This window comes from Pteropus vampyrus, unplaced genomic scaffold, assembly GCF_000151845.1.
Source record: "Pteropus vampyrus isolate Shadow unplaced genomic scaffold, Pvam_2.0 Scaffold29, whole genome shotgun sequence".
Classification (NCBI taxonomy): Eukaryota; Metazoa; Chordata; class Mammalia; order Chiroptera; family Pteropodidae; genus Pteropus; species Pteropus vampyrus.
This window is the reverse complement of record NW_011888810.1, coordinates 9315600-9332451: the sequence shown is the minus strand read 5'-3', so window position 1 is coordinate 9332451 and position 16852 is coordinate 9315600.

Genomic DNA, 16852 nt, shown 5'->3' with positions numbered 1-16852 from the left:
CTATTATATATATTGCATTAAATTGGTTCCCAGTGGGGCATCTTAATTAAGATGTGCTTATTACCTGGGTCCAGATTAAGTGGCATGGACTGTATCGCAGTCTTTATAATCAGACAGAAAGCAGGGTTAGCTCAGGCCTTGATTTGCTAATGAAGGCTAATGGCCTGTCGCCTTCATGGTACAATTGTGATGGGGGACTTTTTAATACCACACAGGACACTGCTTTAATTTAATACTAAGAATGCACATAACCCTATTGCCCTTTCTTAAGTAAATACTTGTAGATTTTTAAGCATTTCTGTCCTAAAGAGAGATTTTCGCCAGACCCTGACTTTATGCAATGTAGCCTAATATATGTGGTTCTTCTACTGAACCTGGGAAAATTAGAAATGTTCCTAGTTTGACTCCTCTTCTCTCATTTCTATTATACCCTACTCACACACACATGACATGATACTCCTTCCCAACGCACATATACCCTCCCCTGACACGTCTTCCCCTCCCCTCTCAAACTATCTAGAGACCTCAGAGCAGCAAACCTGTGACAGTCCAAGAAGCTATTTATGAAGTTAGAGCATAAATCAGGGTTCAATCCCCAGATTTTAAGATGGCTAAGATGTTGAGCTCCAAACTTCGAAGTGGATTTTTATATGTCCTTCGTGGTATCGAAGAAAGAGAGATATTTCTCTGTGGACCATCTATGAACCACATACTTCTGCAAAGTCTTTTTTTTCTTTCACTGTACTAGAAAGTACCATCTTTCTATTCTGAAATGCATCTGGATGTAAAACAGGAGAGAAGCTACTCTACTTGATTATAAAATGTAGGAAAATCAGCTGATCAGTGTAACAGGAGACTTTCTCATCCAGGTAAACACCCTCTGGTTCATCCTCATCAATCTGTGAGGAAAATATTATCGAGTGCCCTATTTTCCCTTCACTCTTGAGTGCCTAGGAAACCCACATGTGAATTAAATATTCAGCTGGGTAGCAAAGATTCTACGAAACAGTCTGCCGTACACCTTTAAAATATGCATTACTGAAAGAGCCAGCATAGTTCCATAAATTTTTGATGAAGGGGACTCAGTTATTGGTGCTGTAATAATTATACAAATTGTAATAGTTATCCTCACTATCAATAATACCTTTAGAGGAAATGGCATTATATACTTCACTCAGACAGAATAATAAGAATATTAACATAGTACTGACACTTGGCAAGCCAATCTCCCCCAAGCTGGGCTCACTTGGCAATCAGGACAGCAAGGAACCTTAGCAAACACATATTTTTTTGGCCGTCGTTCAATTACTGGAGTGTCAGAGAATATTTGGCATTTAATGCTATGCAAAGTGTTGTTCCTGTTTGATTGTTGTATACTATATAAGCCTTGGAGCATGACATGAAGTAATTTAACAACTGGAATAACAGGCATTTGGGACAAAACTAATTTTATAGAAAGCCTGATCACAGACACTCAACTTGTTCATAAAAATGTTACCTTGTCATATAATGCAAAGTTGAAGATCAAGCAATGGGGGTGGCGGGGTGCGGGGGAGGGGAGGCGGGGGAGGGGAAGCCAGTTGTGGAGAAATGTCCCTCAATTCTCATGGCATGAAGTCCGTTTTTCACAATAACGTGATCTTAGCTCTGAGTACCAAGATGTGCCTTGATCTTTCTCACTGCGCCTCTCTTTAGTTTCCAAGAAGTGGGCAGTCGAATTAGTCAGTTTGTTCTAATAGCATCTTATATCACACAGACAGCTCTTCACTCCTATGTGGTCACCTCTAAAGGGTGCTGAAATATTGTCATCAGTGTACCACACATGGTACATAGACAGAAAAAAAAAAAAACATAAGTGAATATAAAGCAGAGTGGGAGCCATTTTTAATGATTGGAGTTCATGTTATTTTTCTGGATAATTTATGCAGGTGTATTCTCAGGATTGTCTCCCTATCATTCCCACATTTCCTCCCTTTGATATCTGTTGGGAAAGAGGAGGGTTCATCTTATGATCTCCAAGATTCAGCCACTCTGCAGCTGTTCTTCTGTATCCTCCCTTCTCCCCACTAACTGATGCTTGTCACTGTCCGGAGATGTCCAGCATTGATACAACTGTGACATTGATAGAATCCCACATCTTCTGCCCAGAGTTGAGCAGAAGATCGAGTGTGAAAAAAGCCATACTTCCCTTTACTGCCTGTCTTTATTTTTTCTTCTTCAAAGACCTGCCTGGCGTTTTAAAATTCAGTGAATCCTTTAAGTGTAAGACCTGCAAGATACAACTTCCACAAATATTCTCTACACACCCACTGCTCACCATATTTACTCACAACAACCTAATTTATGCCACTTTAATATTTCACCTGGATTATTTGGATAGTTTTTCTTTAGTTCTTTCCATTTCTGTTGCATCCCTACAGCCAGCAGTCAACATGGAGTTAAAAAAATCAAATATGTTAAACAAATCATCACATGTAGAATAAGTTCACATTTAAAATAAAACAATGTATAGACAGATATTTAATGTGTCTGGTTGGCACTGATATTTAATGTGTCTGGTTGCCACAATGTATAGACAGATATTTAATGTGTCTCTCCCAGGACAATGCACATATAAAGAAATGGGGGCCAGTGTCTTGGTCTAATTTATTTATTTTATACTTCCTAGTAACTAGATCACTTCCTAGCACATGGTAGATCTGAATATGCATTTGGTAAACCAATTAATTATGTGGTATTCAACATCCCTATCTTTGTTCTGCAATTTCATAGAAAGTTCTATAAATTATTCTCAGGACTTGGTCTTATTCCATGTCTTTCTTCCTAGTAACGTTTCTCCCCAATTAATTTACTCCACAAAACAAAACAAAACACACACACACACACAAAAGAACCTAAAAACACAAGGGGATCCTTTTGCAGGACGATGCATTATAGGTTTTACAGTGTAGTTACTAATTTATGTGACCCTCATTGTACTTACCTTGGGTCTGCAGAGAATCAGAAACGCATACAAAATTCTTTCATTGCTTTCCCCTTAGATAAGAAAGCCCTGCTAAAGCTCTGAAACTATGGCTCGTAAGAGGCCTCTTACATTTTTAGCCACGGGCTATCTTGCTTTCCAAATTCAGTTAGAGAAAGAAGATTTTTGTTTTCAGTGCCAACCAGAATACCAGTGTTCTACTAACCAATCTCGTCATGTTTTAAGGAAGGTACAGTGCTTAAATTATTGGAAAAAAATGGTTCTTTGGGGGCGTATTAATTATGTTTAATTTTCTGTATACCTTATGATGTTTTGACATCTCTCCTTGGATTATACAGTCCCAGGGAGAGCCTGCCCCTCCCAGTGCTAGCTAATTTCTGGAGGAGGAGGACAACTTGCCTGGAACATGCCTTTCATATGCAGACTGGCCAATCAAGGCTGTGCTCCCCCTCACCACCTCCACTCCCACCCTTATTTAAATTTCATACACCATGCTAATATTTCCTCTGCCCAAAAGCCACCTAGGGCCAGGTACCAGACAATTAGGGACAGTCCCTATGCCCTAAAGCCTGCCAGAATTACTTAAACTAGCCAATCTTAAACTGTTAACCCTCCGCAGCCTTGCCTTTCCTGAGGAAACCCTAATAAAGCCTTCAGCTTTGACTTTCTCCTTACTCCCGCTTTTGCCTAAAACTGTCATTTGCCCTGTGGTCCTGAGTAGTGTGGCATTTCTTCTTCTCTCAGGAAATGTAAGTAATAAATTCTTCTTTCAATGGCATTGACCTCTCCATGTCAGCACTCAGTCACCTCCATGACTTAAAATCCCACAGGGATGATCATTTTAATACAGGGGTCAATCTGGATTATAGTGCCCAGTTCAGAGCACATTTGAAGGGGTTCTTTGATGAATTAGTGTGCAAACAAGACATCCATAACTTGATCAGGAAATTAAAATAATGCTGTTCCGGTTGAAGTTGGATATCTGGTCCTTCTTCTTGACCACTGAGGAAAACTACTTTTCAAGAGAGTAAATAGGCATGTGATAGTCACATGTAATTCATAATTTTGGTTTTCTCAGAAGTTTCTTCTTCCACATGTATTTAGGTCATTTTAGTCAACACACCTTTACCAGGTACATCCAGAGCAATTTCCTGGTCTCTAGAACATGAACTTCATTTCCTATATCTACTTTTTTTCCCCTTTTAATAGCACCTTTCTGTGGCCCATTAATTCCACTTTTGACACTTTAAAATAAGATAAGAAAAAAATCAAGTACTTAGTTCTCCTGCCTAGTCATCGAGTCTTACAGATGATTGATGGAAGGACAGAACTCTTCATATGTGCCTGGCAGAAATCAGGTTTGTGCTTGAAGAATCAGAAGATTGAAAGTCAGGAAGGACCTTGTGATTCATGACAGGGGGTGGTAGGTGCTTGGATGAGTGGTAAAAAAAAGTCGGGAAACTGAGTAGGAGGCGGGAGTGGGTATTGTAATAACTTTAAAGACTAACCTCTTACAAGAATATTAAACACATTTTTTAAAAGGCACTGTGGTTAAAACTTACTGCATATAGTACAGGATCTCAATTAACCAGAATGTTATTCATTGCTCATTTGTAATTTAGGAAAAGAAATAGAGTTTAATTATACAAGAGGAGCCGTGTGAGGATAAAACTAAGCATTTTTTTTTTTTTTTATTACTGATGCGTCCTATTAACTTTTAAGAAACTGCATGGCAATCTAGCTTGACAGATGTGCTAACAGAGATGGATGGGACATTACATTCTGGATTTTGTTGTAGTCGCTGTTTTGGATGAATACGAACGCAGTTGTATGTGACTGATATTCTAAATTTTAGTATTCCGTGATCGAGTGGATTTCATGGTAAAATAGACTCAATTTTATTTAAGACTTGCAGGTGCTTTGTCTTACTCTTTTCTTCATGAATACATGGTGAAGAAGTGCTAGTTGAAACACAATGTCCTTGACAATGGGGTGAGAGTAAGCGTAGTTAGGACTCAGCCAAAAAGGTCTGAGAAGGGGTGGATTCCATGAACTTGGCTGGACCCCTCAGCCACTTAGAATACGATCCTTGGAAAGAGACTCTGATGGAGAGTTGCATGCAGGAGGCTTGTTGAGGAATGGTCTCAGGAGATAACACCTGAAAGAAAGTGATGAAGGCAGACTTGGGCAGAGAGAAGCTGGCCGACAAGTTGCAACTGAGGCCTCAGAACATCCTACAGGGAGCGTGCAGCTGGATTGGCCCTTTAGAGTTGCCCCACATTGAATTAAGGCGGCCGTGCCTCCGGATCAGCTAGGTGTGACCTGTGGCTGAGACAACGCCCAGCGAGTGGCACAGTTGTGAGCTGCAGCAGCCCATGTTGTCAGAGGATGAGGAATGGATGCTTCAAATCTGAAAAGGGATCCGGGCAGAGCACCATAGTATCTACCGTAGTCAGCCTGGATCTGGAAATTTAGAGTGAGTGGGACCAGAATGCCTGCAGAAGTGGGAGTTTCAAACGGGGATGTGAACTTCAGAATGAGGGCTGGAGCTCTCAGATAGGCCTCCAGTGGGGAGAGTGAAAAGCCAACGTTGTGGAATAAGGGAGGTAGTACTAAAAAGTCTTTACCAGGGTGAAGGAAAGTGATTTACAGAGAGTGATTGCAAGACTTCAAAATATCAATGTCCTGAAGTTATTTTATTGGGCTAATTGTGGATGCTGGTTTAATGGAACAAGCTGGGGTAATAGACGGATATTTCATTCTTTAAACAATGAGGACTGATTTCATGTATGGTGGTACCAAAAAAGAAAAGATTTTTTTTTTCCTTCACAAATAAGTATCCCTGTCTTGAAACTGAAATGTTTAAAAGAGAGAAAAAAGAAAGGGATGGAGATAACCTTTGGTTAAGGAAGCACAAACCCTAGCACATCAAGGAAGCATTTTAACAGATTCACATCAGAGTTTCTCAGGAGTGGCACCCTTGATGTTTTGGACCATCAAGGTTGTGAGGGCCTGTGCTGTGCTTCGTAGGATATTCAGCAGTATCCCTGGTCTCTACCTCATAGATGCCAGTGGCAGCCACACCTCCTCCAAAGTCATGGCAACCAGAAATGTCTTCAGATATTGTGAGTATCTACTGGGGAGACAAAGCTGCCCCAGTTGAGAATTATTGATTGAAATACTCCTATTTCCTTTCATTTCAGTTAGGGTTACTGACTATCCCAGTTTGCCCAGGGCTGAGGGGTTTATCTGGATGTGAGAATTTCAGGGCTAACACCAGAAAAGTCCCAGGCAAACTGTTCAAGTCGATCACACTAATTGGATTCTGGTTTAATGGAATAAAGCTGGGCTAAAAAACTGATGTTTCATACCTGGAGTGCAATGTGTAGGATCTAAAGAAATTCATCATTATATCAACTTAAATAATATACAGCAGAATTACCTAGCAAGAATTGTCTTTTGTACCTAAAATGAGCTTCTAATTTCTTCGGGACAATGTTGGGGTGACAAGCTGCAATTAACAAAAGTGAATTCAATGCAATTTTACCTAATCTAGTAAAAGATATTTCAGTAAAACTCAGCCATATGTAAAAATGAATAATATTGTTTGTACCTACAATGAAACAATAAATTCTATCTTTTAAAATGGTATTATATTTAAAAGGTCTTAAGAGAGAATGGTTTTCACAAATAAATTTTTATGTTCAAAATCCAAATGTTTAAATAAAAATAAAGCCCAGTGATTTATAATTGAATTTTTAGCAGAGATTTCTCAAATAAATCATATTATTTAACCATTCCACTCATTCTCCTCAGGAAATTAAGGCAGTTGAAGAGAAAGTGGTTCACTCATGGGCACACAACTGGCATTATGCTTTCGATATGTAGACATTCTAATGATAGTAATGTGAACTATCTTTATCTCATTGGTAAATTTACCAATGAGAGCAAAACGAAGTTAAATATTATTTCCATTGCTGAAAACATGTTGTTTAATCATTAAATAAATACTTTTTGAGATCCTATTTTTTTCTAAGGATACCATTAAGTGTTGAGGGGGAAAAAATTCTCTAATACTTTCCCCACAAGAGAGCAAACTTGATGAGCACCAACAAGTGACCAGTCGCTGCACATTGGGATATGAGCAAAGAGTAGTAAGAACAGTAACAACTCTTACTGATCACTGACTATGTGTCAGGCATTATGTTCAATACATTTGTAGACTTTTATTAATAATCAAAACAATCTTAACAACTAGGTATGAGGACTATTCATATTTTAAATATTAAATTATATACACACTTACATACATGTGTGTGTGTGTGTGTGTATATATATATATATATATATACTGACCCGAAGATTGGTAGGTAACTTGTCCAAGATCACATGGTTTGAAAACGATGGGGTGAAGTTAGACTCTGACTCTGGACACTATACTTTTAAACTGCAACTATGATCTTTGGCAAAATACATTACCTCTGTGATTTCGTTTATTTGTTTGTTATAATCTATTGATATTTTTAATGGATAATTGTGATTATTGTTTTCACAAATATTACACCAATGTGAAGTATGTATACAATAATCTTTCTTAGATTTTTCAAAATAGCCTTCATTTCAAACACTTTGTATTGTTATCAGACTATATTTCTTTGTGTTCAAAAAATACAGGCATGCTAAGAAGCATTATTACTATTTGTCCACTAATAAAAGAGATCCAGAGAAATGACTTGCCCAGGGTCACCGAGCTGATAACTAAACAAGGAGTTAGAACCAGACATCTCTCTGCAAAGTCCACTTTGTCTAGTCCTCTGCCTCAAATAGTTATGAGGTAGAAGGGAAATATATCTAAAAAAGAGATTTGAACTCATATTTGCATGCAATTTTTCTTCCATCACTTTATTAAACACTGCAGTTCTTTATTCTTACACTATCAATGAAAATGGTGTTGAGCGACAAGCAGAGAAAATCTTCCATGGGTACTAATATTTCTCTACCATCTCGTTCCTTACTAATCAGGAAACGATATGTCCAAGATGTAAAGGTAAAACCTTCCCATGGCCTCTCTTCCTTCCTTCTTACTCACTATCGAACATCAAGACTCTATATTTAGAAAACCTGTTTGTTGCTTGGGTTTTATTTTACATTTGAATACAGATATTGTTTTGAATATCTTTTTGAAGATGAGCAGGATTCTCTTTTGCTGCTTATAACTGCTCAACCAAGTTTTCACAAGAGAGAGAAAAAACAAATATTCATTTATGGTTGATGAGTCCAAGATTCATGGGACATGGCTTCAGAATAGATTATTGGATGGAGAGGTGAACGAGACACTGTTTATCTAGTTTGACCACCTTTTTATTTTTTTTTATGGTGCATTGGTTAACGGAACTCAATAAGTTTCAGCTGTACACTTTAACAATAAGGCATATATATATATATACACACACACACACACACACACACACACACATATATATGTATATTTACACTGTGTGTTCACCTCCCATAGTTAAATTTCTTTCTGTCACCACATATTTGACCCCCTTTACCCCATCTACCTCTTCCTCCCCCTACCCCATATCTTCCGGTAACCACTAGTCTATAGTCCATGTCCATGAGTCTCTATTTGTTTGTGGTTTGACCACCTTTTGACCTAGCAGCTCACTACCATTTTGAGAGCAGAAATCCTGTTTTGAACATTTGCCTTTTTTTAAATTTTATTTTTGTTATGGCACATTTTTTTGTTTATTTATTTATTTAAATTTTATTTTATTAGTTTCAATTATACAGTACATTGGTTAGTCATTTATATAGTTTATAAAATGATCCCCCTAATTGCTCTTTCTCTCCTCTGGTACATTCTTAAAACAAACTGAAGGTAACAGTCAAGGTTCTAGAAGGCACAAGTATAAGACAAAAACACGTATTGTTTAGAAAAGGGACTCTGACGATGAGGGCAGGAGTTTAACTTATTCTCTGTGTCCTGAAGTCTAGCAAAATAATTGTCACATAGTGAGTGCTCAGCAAACCTCGGCTCTATTGAATGGAAATGGGTTTCATGTATCACAACAGAATCAACTGAATAATACATAGTTTAAACTACTATAGTTGTAACTATTATATAAGTACTATAATTACAATAGTTTAAACTATAAGTAGTTTAAATATATATGTACATTTATATTATTATATATCTAGTACTACAATACAGCTCGGACAGTGATCAGAGGAAGTTTGCATCTCTAGTAGAAGGCATCAGCCTTCTAACAAATCACAGTAATGTGGAGCAGGAAAGGCAGAGACTTGAGTTTCAGTCTAAATTCTGACATTGGTAGCTAAGTGAAGATGCTAAGCCTTTGGTCCATGTACACTCCAGGAGCCTTGCTTGTAAAATTTACCAGCAGAATATTCTTCCAGCTCTAAGGTCCTAATATTATCTGAAAACAAGCTAATCCACACTCATTTAGTTTTATGATGAGAAACCAGTTGGAAATTTTCCAGTTTCAGCGCTTTAAAAAACAAAAAACAAAAAAAACCCTCAAAGATCTTTATTTTGAGCATGATGTGGACGTAAAGCAATGTAGTCACCTCCACTTTGTCTCTAAATTCTCAACACTATTCTGCAGATGGCACCATATGTTCTGTTTTATAAACTCTGTTTTATTTAGTTAAGGTGTTCTGTTTAAATGCAAACTCATAATCACTATTGGAGATCTTACAAGAGAAATATAAAAGCAGGTTATTGTATTAAAAATTAGAAAACAAAATATACTGATATTTATATCTAAAAAGAAAGAAAGAGAAGAGGAAGTAAACAATTCCTCATTACCCATATCTCCCACTGGATTTTTTTTTCCTCTTCTTACGGCTTCTCAGTCCTTTTGTCAACCTCCATTCAAATGGCTGTCCCTGTCAATTGTCTGTCTCTGCTTAATGTCATTCTTAAAAAGACTAGCAAACTTTCTGAGTGACACTACAAAATGCAAATCAATTTGCATTTCTGCCACGGTGGAAATTACTTTTGAAAACTTATGCATCCTTCCTAGGCTCTTTGATGCCTTAATTGCCTAGAATGTCACTTGATCTATAAACTTTCTGCTAGTGGTTCCATCTGAAAAAAAGTCTGCGTGACTATGAGAAGTATGTTCTTTCATAAGACGTTTTTAAATAAATTCTAAAATCTTGTCTGGTACACATCATTATGAGATACCGAGATGACCTATTGCCATGGTTTGTTGAGTGTGTGTGTGTGTGTGTGTGTGTGTGTATTTTCCAGACTTGGCAGGTGCAGGACAGAAACCTGTTGTAGTCACTACACAGACTTCGAAGCCAGATTGCTTTACAATCGTGGATTTTCTCTTCCCCAATCCAGTGACCCTGAGCACTTCATATCAATTCTGCTCATCTTGGGCTCCACTTTGTAAAATTGGAGATAGAAAGTGCCTAACTCATAAGGTTACTGTATTGATGAAGTACTATTGGACTTCATACTTGGGGCCTTGTAGGTAATCAGTGGCCACTTTCCTTCCTTTGATGGGTTGCGTGTGGGAACACTTCACGGGACATTTCTAGGGAGCCCAAAACATGAAACTGAGTGTAAGTCATGGGTATGAAAAATCCTGGCTATTGCCACAAAATTTTTTTTAAAATATCCTATTTGCTGTCTTTACATAATATGCATCCTTATCAGACTACATAAGCTGTTCATATTTTCCCTCCCTCCCTCCCTCCTTTCCTCCCTCCTTTCCTGTTCTTCCATTCCTTCTTTTCTTTCATGTGTGTGCTTCAGAAAATATGTGCAGGGAACTGACATAAGGCAATGTATGGATTGGCATTAAATTTTGCAGATGAAGAAACTGAGATACGGATAGGCTGAGGAAATTATGCAAGTTCATTTAGCAAGAAAATGGCAGCTCTGGGCATGCCAGTTCTGTGTGGTCTCTCTCCTGCACCAAGCAGCTCTGTAGCAGCATTTCATGATCATCCTATTAGTTTCTCTGATCAAATGACACTAAACCTGCACTTTTGTTTCTCTCTTAGGGAAGGGCTGATTTCAGGCCTAATAGCAGCTATTAGCATTCACATATGAAGTCTTTTTAGAATGTGAGAATAGCTTGGAGATTAAATTCTTTTAAAGCAAACTTGAACTAGCTTTTCTATCGATGCTATGAAGAGGAAAATAGTCTTGTCCAAGGTCGATAAAGAATTGAAAAGTGAGGTTAATAATGAAACAGAATTAGAAGCAGTTTCAGTGGTGATATGTCATATGCAAGCCTATAAAATAAATAGCAATTATCACATTAGAAAAATGAGTCTCTTGGAATGGAAGCTGTTTCTGACAACTCTTTCTATGTGCCACTCTCCTGCACCTTGCTCACTTTGTGTCTCTTATTGACTAAATCAATGCATGACATTCCCCACTCTGTGCTTAAGATGAAAGCTGTTTTGTTCCATAAAAACTCAATAACTAGCCACAAAAACCATGCCTTTCTAAAAGCACCCCCTTACATATTGGCTTAATGTATTATAATATACTGTCTGTATTTTATTTTATTTGTGTATGAAACTAAAATGATTATGTGCTTATGCATATTACATCTATAATACATAATAACAAATTCTTAATAAATGGTATCACGTATTACATACCAAATAATATATGAGAAATGCTTGTTTTATGTTATCTCTCTGAATCCTTACAACAGCCCAGTTATTAATCATCATTATTACCATTTTACAGATCAGAAACAGGAGTTCAGAGAAATGTAATGATGTGTTCGGTTTTGTGGTGCTGGAGGTTGTCAGAGAGAGAATTTAAACTCCGTTTCGCAGGATACCTGGTCTTAATCCTAAGTATATATCACCTCCTTAAATTTATTATATAGAATATCCACATATAAATGATGCACTACTGATGGCAGAAAGTCACAATTTGTTTTTCCAAAGCTTGGAGACATTAATTTAATTCTGAATTTTTAGTTAAGTCAGATAAGTAAATGTCTCAGTATAACTTAAATTTTCTATTTCTAAGTCATTTACATCAAGTACAAAAATCCTGACTGCTTCGTGAGCCCTTTATGATGGACCCACTCCTTTAAAATATGCTGTTTGTTGTCACTACATAATAGGCATCCTTGTCAGACTACATATGCCATATGTTTATTTGTCCCCAAGATCACATGTAGTGATAAACTTCACATCTGTAGCAGAACAGTAGTCCCTCAACTAGGACAGGCTCATACAGAGACAATCTTCTGCCCAAACTTTCTCCACTGGGTACCTTACTGTCACAATGGCCACCACTAGACAGACTCCTGAGAGCATTGTCCATACCATAAACGCAAGCGTTATTGTGAACGATGTGACAGTGACAGCATCTCAAGGACAGAGGAACATTACCTCACCAGCCAAGACTAAATGGTTTCTCAGTGCCCAGAGATAAGTTTGCCCAAAATATCTGAGCTTAGTTGAAATCTTTCTACAGAGCAACTGGTTTGGCATTTGTTTGTTTGTCTGTCTGAGACTTTCAGAACTTCTCTCAGCCACCATCTTCTCTGTTAAACACCTAACATAGTGTAGCACATGTTCTGTATCACACATGGCATAACTGTTTTGCATGCCTATCACACCATTACAGAGTAGGTATTAACCCAATTTTGCAGATGAGGAAACTGTGGCACAGATAAATTAAGTAACTTTCTTAAAGTCACTCAGTGAGTAAGTCATGGAACCATGATCTAAACCCTGGCTTCCCAAACTCAGAGCCCGCCCTCTAATGCACAATGTGGCATCAGCCTTGACACACATATGCGACACACATCGGTTCTTTCCTTCCCTGCCAGCACGTCAGGTGCCTCTCTCTTCCTATTTCCTTGCATGTTCTTTAGTGGAAAAACATTGAGCTGATAGAGTTTCTTTGTAATTCTGTCTTGTAAGAGCTAATTATTCCCCGCCCGCCGCCTCCCCCCTCAACACACACGCGCGTGTGCGCGCACACACACACACACACACACACACACACACACACAGAATTGAGACAGTCTTAAGAAGGAAAGAGGAGAAGAGAAGAGAGAATGTGATTTCATGACAGACTTTAGGGTTCCTGAATTTCAAATGTTAAGTAAGATTTTAAAATCTCTGTTAGTATTCTATTCATTATATACTACCCTATAATCTTTTCTAGGTTTTTATCCCTATCCCAGTAACTTTTTTTTTTTTTAATGAGGTACAAGCATCATAATTTGCAGCTGAGAAATAGCTTTAATGTGGGCAGAAAAATATCACTGTCTTTGAAAACGGCATCTCTTTTTAGTAACATTTTAAACTAAGCGATTGGTAGGGGTGATAGCAGCGCAGGTTGACGGGGCAGTATTTTTATCCTTGTCTTACTGCAAACATATTTTACCTCCAGCCTAAAGAAGAGCTAATGGTACTCCGTCCCTGAAGGGTTAGGACTGGGCTCAGTGAAACGAGTCTGTGAATCCGATTTAAAAGAGCAGTATATCAGGTGGGCAGAAAAACTTTATTCTAGAAAAAGATGAAATTTATTGAGTGTTTACAATGTGTCGTATACTCTTCCACGCACCTGCCACCTATCATCTAATTTGATCCCCCTGAAACGGCATGAGGAATGGCTATTATTATTCCCATTCTAAAGAAAGTTAATTTTCCCAAGGTCATTCAGTGAGTGACAGAGGTGGAAGTTAAACCCAAGGAGTCCACCTTCAGAAAGTGGGCTCTTATTCCCTATATTGTATAGACTTCTTGAATATTGTTTTCTAGAAAACTCTATGTTACTCCTACTCTTTCACCTCATTTAATTAACAACACTTTTTGAATGTATATCCTCTGCTAGAGATTGCTGAAGATGCTGGAAATGCAGGGGAAAGTCACGGTTATCTATATCTTAAAGGAATTCATAACATTCCGCTTAATATACTGAAATGTGTTCTCCTCTACCACACTGCAAATAAAGTGTAAGTTATGGCTGATGCTGAATACACATTTTTAAATGAGGAAATGTACAAATAAATGCATAAAACCAGCCTGAGAGTGATGGACACATAAACATATGCTGCTAACATACATGCCAGTGTTTTCAGGACAGACTAATTTTTGTTCCTCAAAATCCATTCCTCTCCTCTTTCTTAGTAGAGGAGCCCCTGATATTTACCTAGACTAGTGGAAATGAAGAATTCAATGATATTTCCTACTCCCCTGTGTAGTGAGGCATGGCTATATAGCTAGTTTTAGTTAAATTAATAATAAATGTAATTTTATGTGTAATTGTCAAGAAGGAGCCCACTTTTCTTTATCTCTCCCACCATACCGACTCCTGGAATGCAGATATGATGGCTGGAGCTTGAGGGGCCATCTTGGACTATGAGGTGACACATTAAGAATTGCAAAGCAGCAATGTGTAAGGATACAGATCCTCATGATTATAAAAGCTCTCTAATCTCCTTTATGTGAGATTATGTGAGAGAAATAGATTCCTGTGTTGTTTGAGCCATGGTGATTAGACTTTTTCTGTCATAAGCAGTTTAGTACCAATCTTAATGATTCAGTGTTAAGATACAAATATGCATAGTGTTGCAGGAAGACAGATTAGGGAGTATCTAACTGAAAAGATGGGACTTACAAAAGATTTGCAAGAGGCCGTGGCAGAAACCTGAAGAAGAAGCATGCATGGTGAGAAAATTCTTTCAGGGACCAAAACTATATTTCTAAAATTCAGTGGTTTTATCTCTCCTTATTTACCTCTTTATGCTCAGTAACCTCCTCTGTAAAAAAAATAAATAAATAAATAAATAAAATAGTAGCATTTTTCTTTTAGGGTTCTTGTGAGAATTAAATTAGCTATGGTATAATAGGCGTCACACAGTGTCCAGCACATAAAGGACTGACTATGCGTTAACTCCTTTAATTGAGCTCCCCTGACCTCGTATGGACGGCAATAACTCCAGCCACCTTGTCTTTGTTCCAGCCCCCGCCCCCCTGGCCAGCAAAGCAGCCCTCAGAAATGCAATGCCACTTGGCCACCTCTGACTTTTTTCTTCTCCCTTAATCTTTGAAATGGCAGAGGCAGAAATAGCATAGGCCAGCCAGTAACCAGAGTGCCTTTTTTTTTAATCTCTGGATCCTTACAACCTCCTTGGGACATACCATTGTGTCCATTTTACAGAAGAGAAAAAAGGGTCCCCAAAAAGTAAGAGACCTTGTCCAATTCGGTCAGTAAACATGTGGCGTAGCCATAATACAACCCTTCTGGTTCAAGTTGTCTGTTCTCTCCGCCACATCATTCACACCTGTTTAGCCGTGACTTCTAATCACTGGAAGTACGGCATCGATGCTATTGCCTGCACTGAAAAGCGAGAGTGACAGAAAAGGGGTTGAAAGAGAAATAGAGGCGGGAGGTGACGGCATGCAAGGTTCTCTGAGGAGAAAACATGTATCCATTCCTCTTCTGGTAAGGAGGGGGTTTAGAATTTGAGCACCGCAGATAATGGGCCCCAACAAAATGTGAAACATGAGATCGACACCCTTAGAAGGCTGTGAGGGACGGTGAAGACCTGAGGACTGGTAGTCCCTAGGGAAAGGTCTGGCGAGTCATCAGATGTAGTCCCACGGTGACACAGAACACAAGTGCCTGAGCAATTACATTCCCAGGGCTATCCGATAAGAGGCATGACTAGAAGAATCTTCTTCGTGGATTATATCTTAAGCCAATGGCTAATGTCTCTAAGAGGAATTATTGCCTTGAAGTCATTGTGATCACAATCAGTGGATAATTCTTTACAATATGTAAACCAGAGCCACGTTCCCAGGAAGTCTCAGGAACTTTTTGAAAATAAATAGTTCTTGATCTAACCTAATAATGTAATACTTTTAATATTGTTTGAAAGGAATACTGAATGTATACGATGATTTCAAAAATATGCAAGTAAATATGTATGTTTTTCATCACACACGTATTAATGGCATCTGTGGACTCTTTGAAAATAGTAGTGTCTAGGGGGAAATATTTACTTTTACTCAATCTTTTGGTGCATATTTATTTACAAGCTAAAACATATTTCCATCCTCTTTATGGGCATGAAGAAGAGAAATATTTTACAAACCTTTTTTGCAGTGCCCTGGCCCTCTTTCGTGTTTGAAATCCACACATTGCAAAGCCCTGTGACAGAAGAAAGAGACATACCAGCCTAGAGACTAACTCTGTCAGTTCATCAGCATCGCGTTCATAGCCAGTGTAACAGCATACTAACAAGGGTCTCCTTGTTGGCTCAGAACACCAGGCAAAGCCTAAATCTGCCAGTGCTGAATACAAGTAACCTAAATTATAAAAAGATCATTAAACCATCAATGGAGGACCCCTAAGAAGTGACTTAACCTAGTTTTTTTGCTCCCAGCCCAACAGTAGACTCCAGTTTATAGGTAAGAAGAGCCCAGAGAATGATTGGCATGCCTCAGAGATGTCTTTATCAGTTTTTAGGCCTGAGACGGTATTCTGTATTTCTAGATATATCTAATCAAAGCAAGAGAGGTGCATGGGATCAAAGAGAACAACTTATGTTGGGGGGTGGAGTGGCCTGTCCAGATCAAAAATGGAAACTCGCCCTCAGAGGAATGAGAGCAGAGCTTCTAGAACTCATGGAGCGTCCTGCACAGCTTCTGGAGTAGAGGTTGCTGTGCGAACTTACAGTGATTTGCATAAGAACGAGGCAAGTGAGCACCACAGAAGGGCTGGCTAGAGGTGTCTTGAAATGCTTCCATCCATGAAGACCATTGGCGGAGAAGCCAAAGAGCAGTCGCAAGAGGAGAACAGGAGAGAGCAGCACCTACCTCAGCTGTGATAGAGAC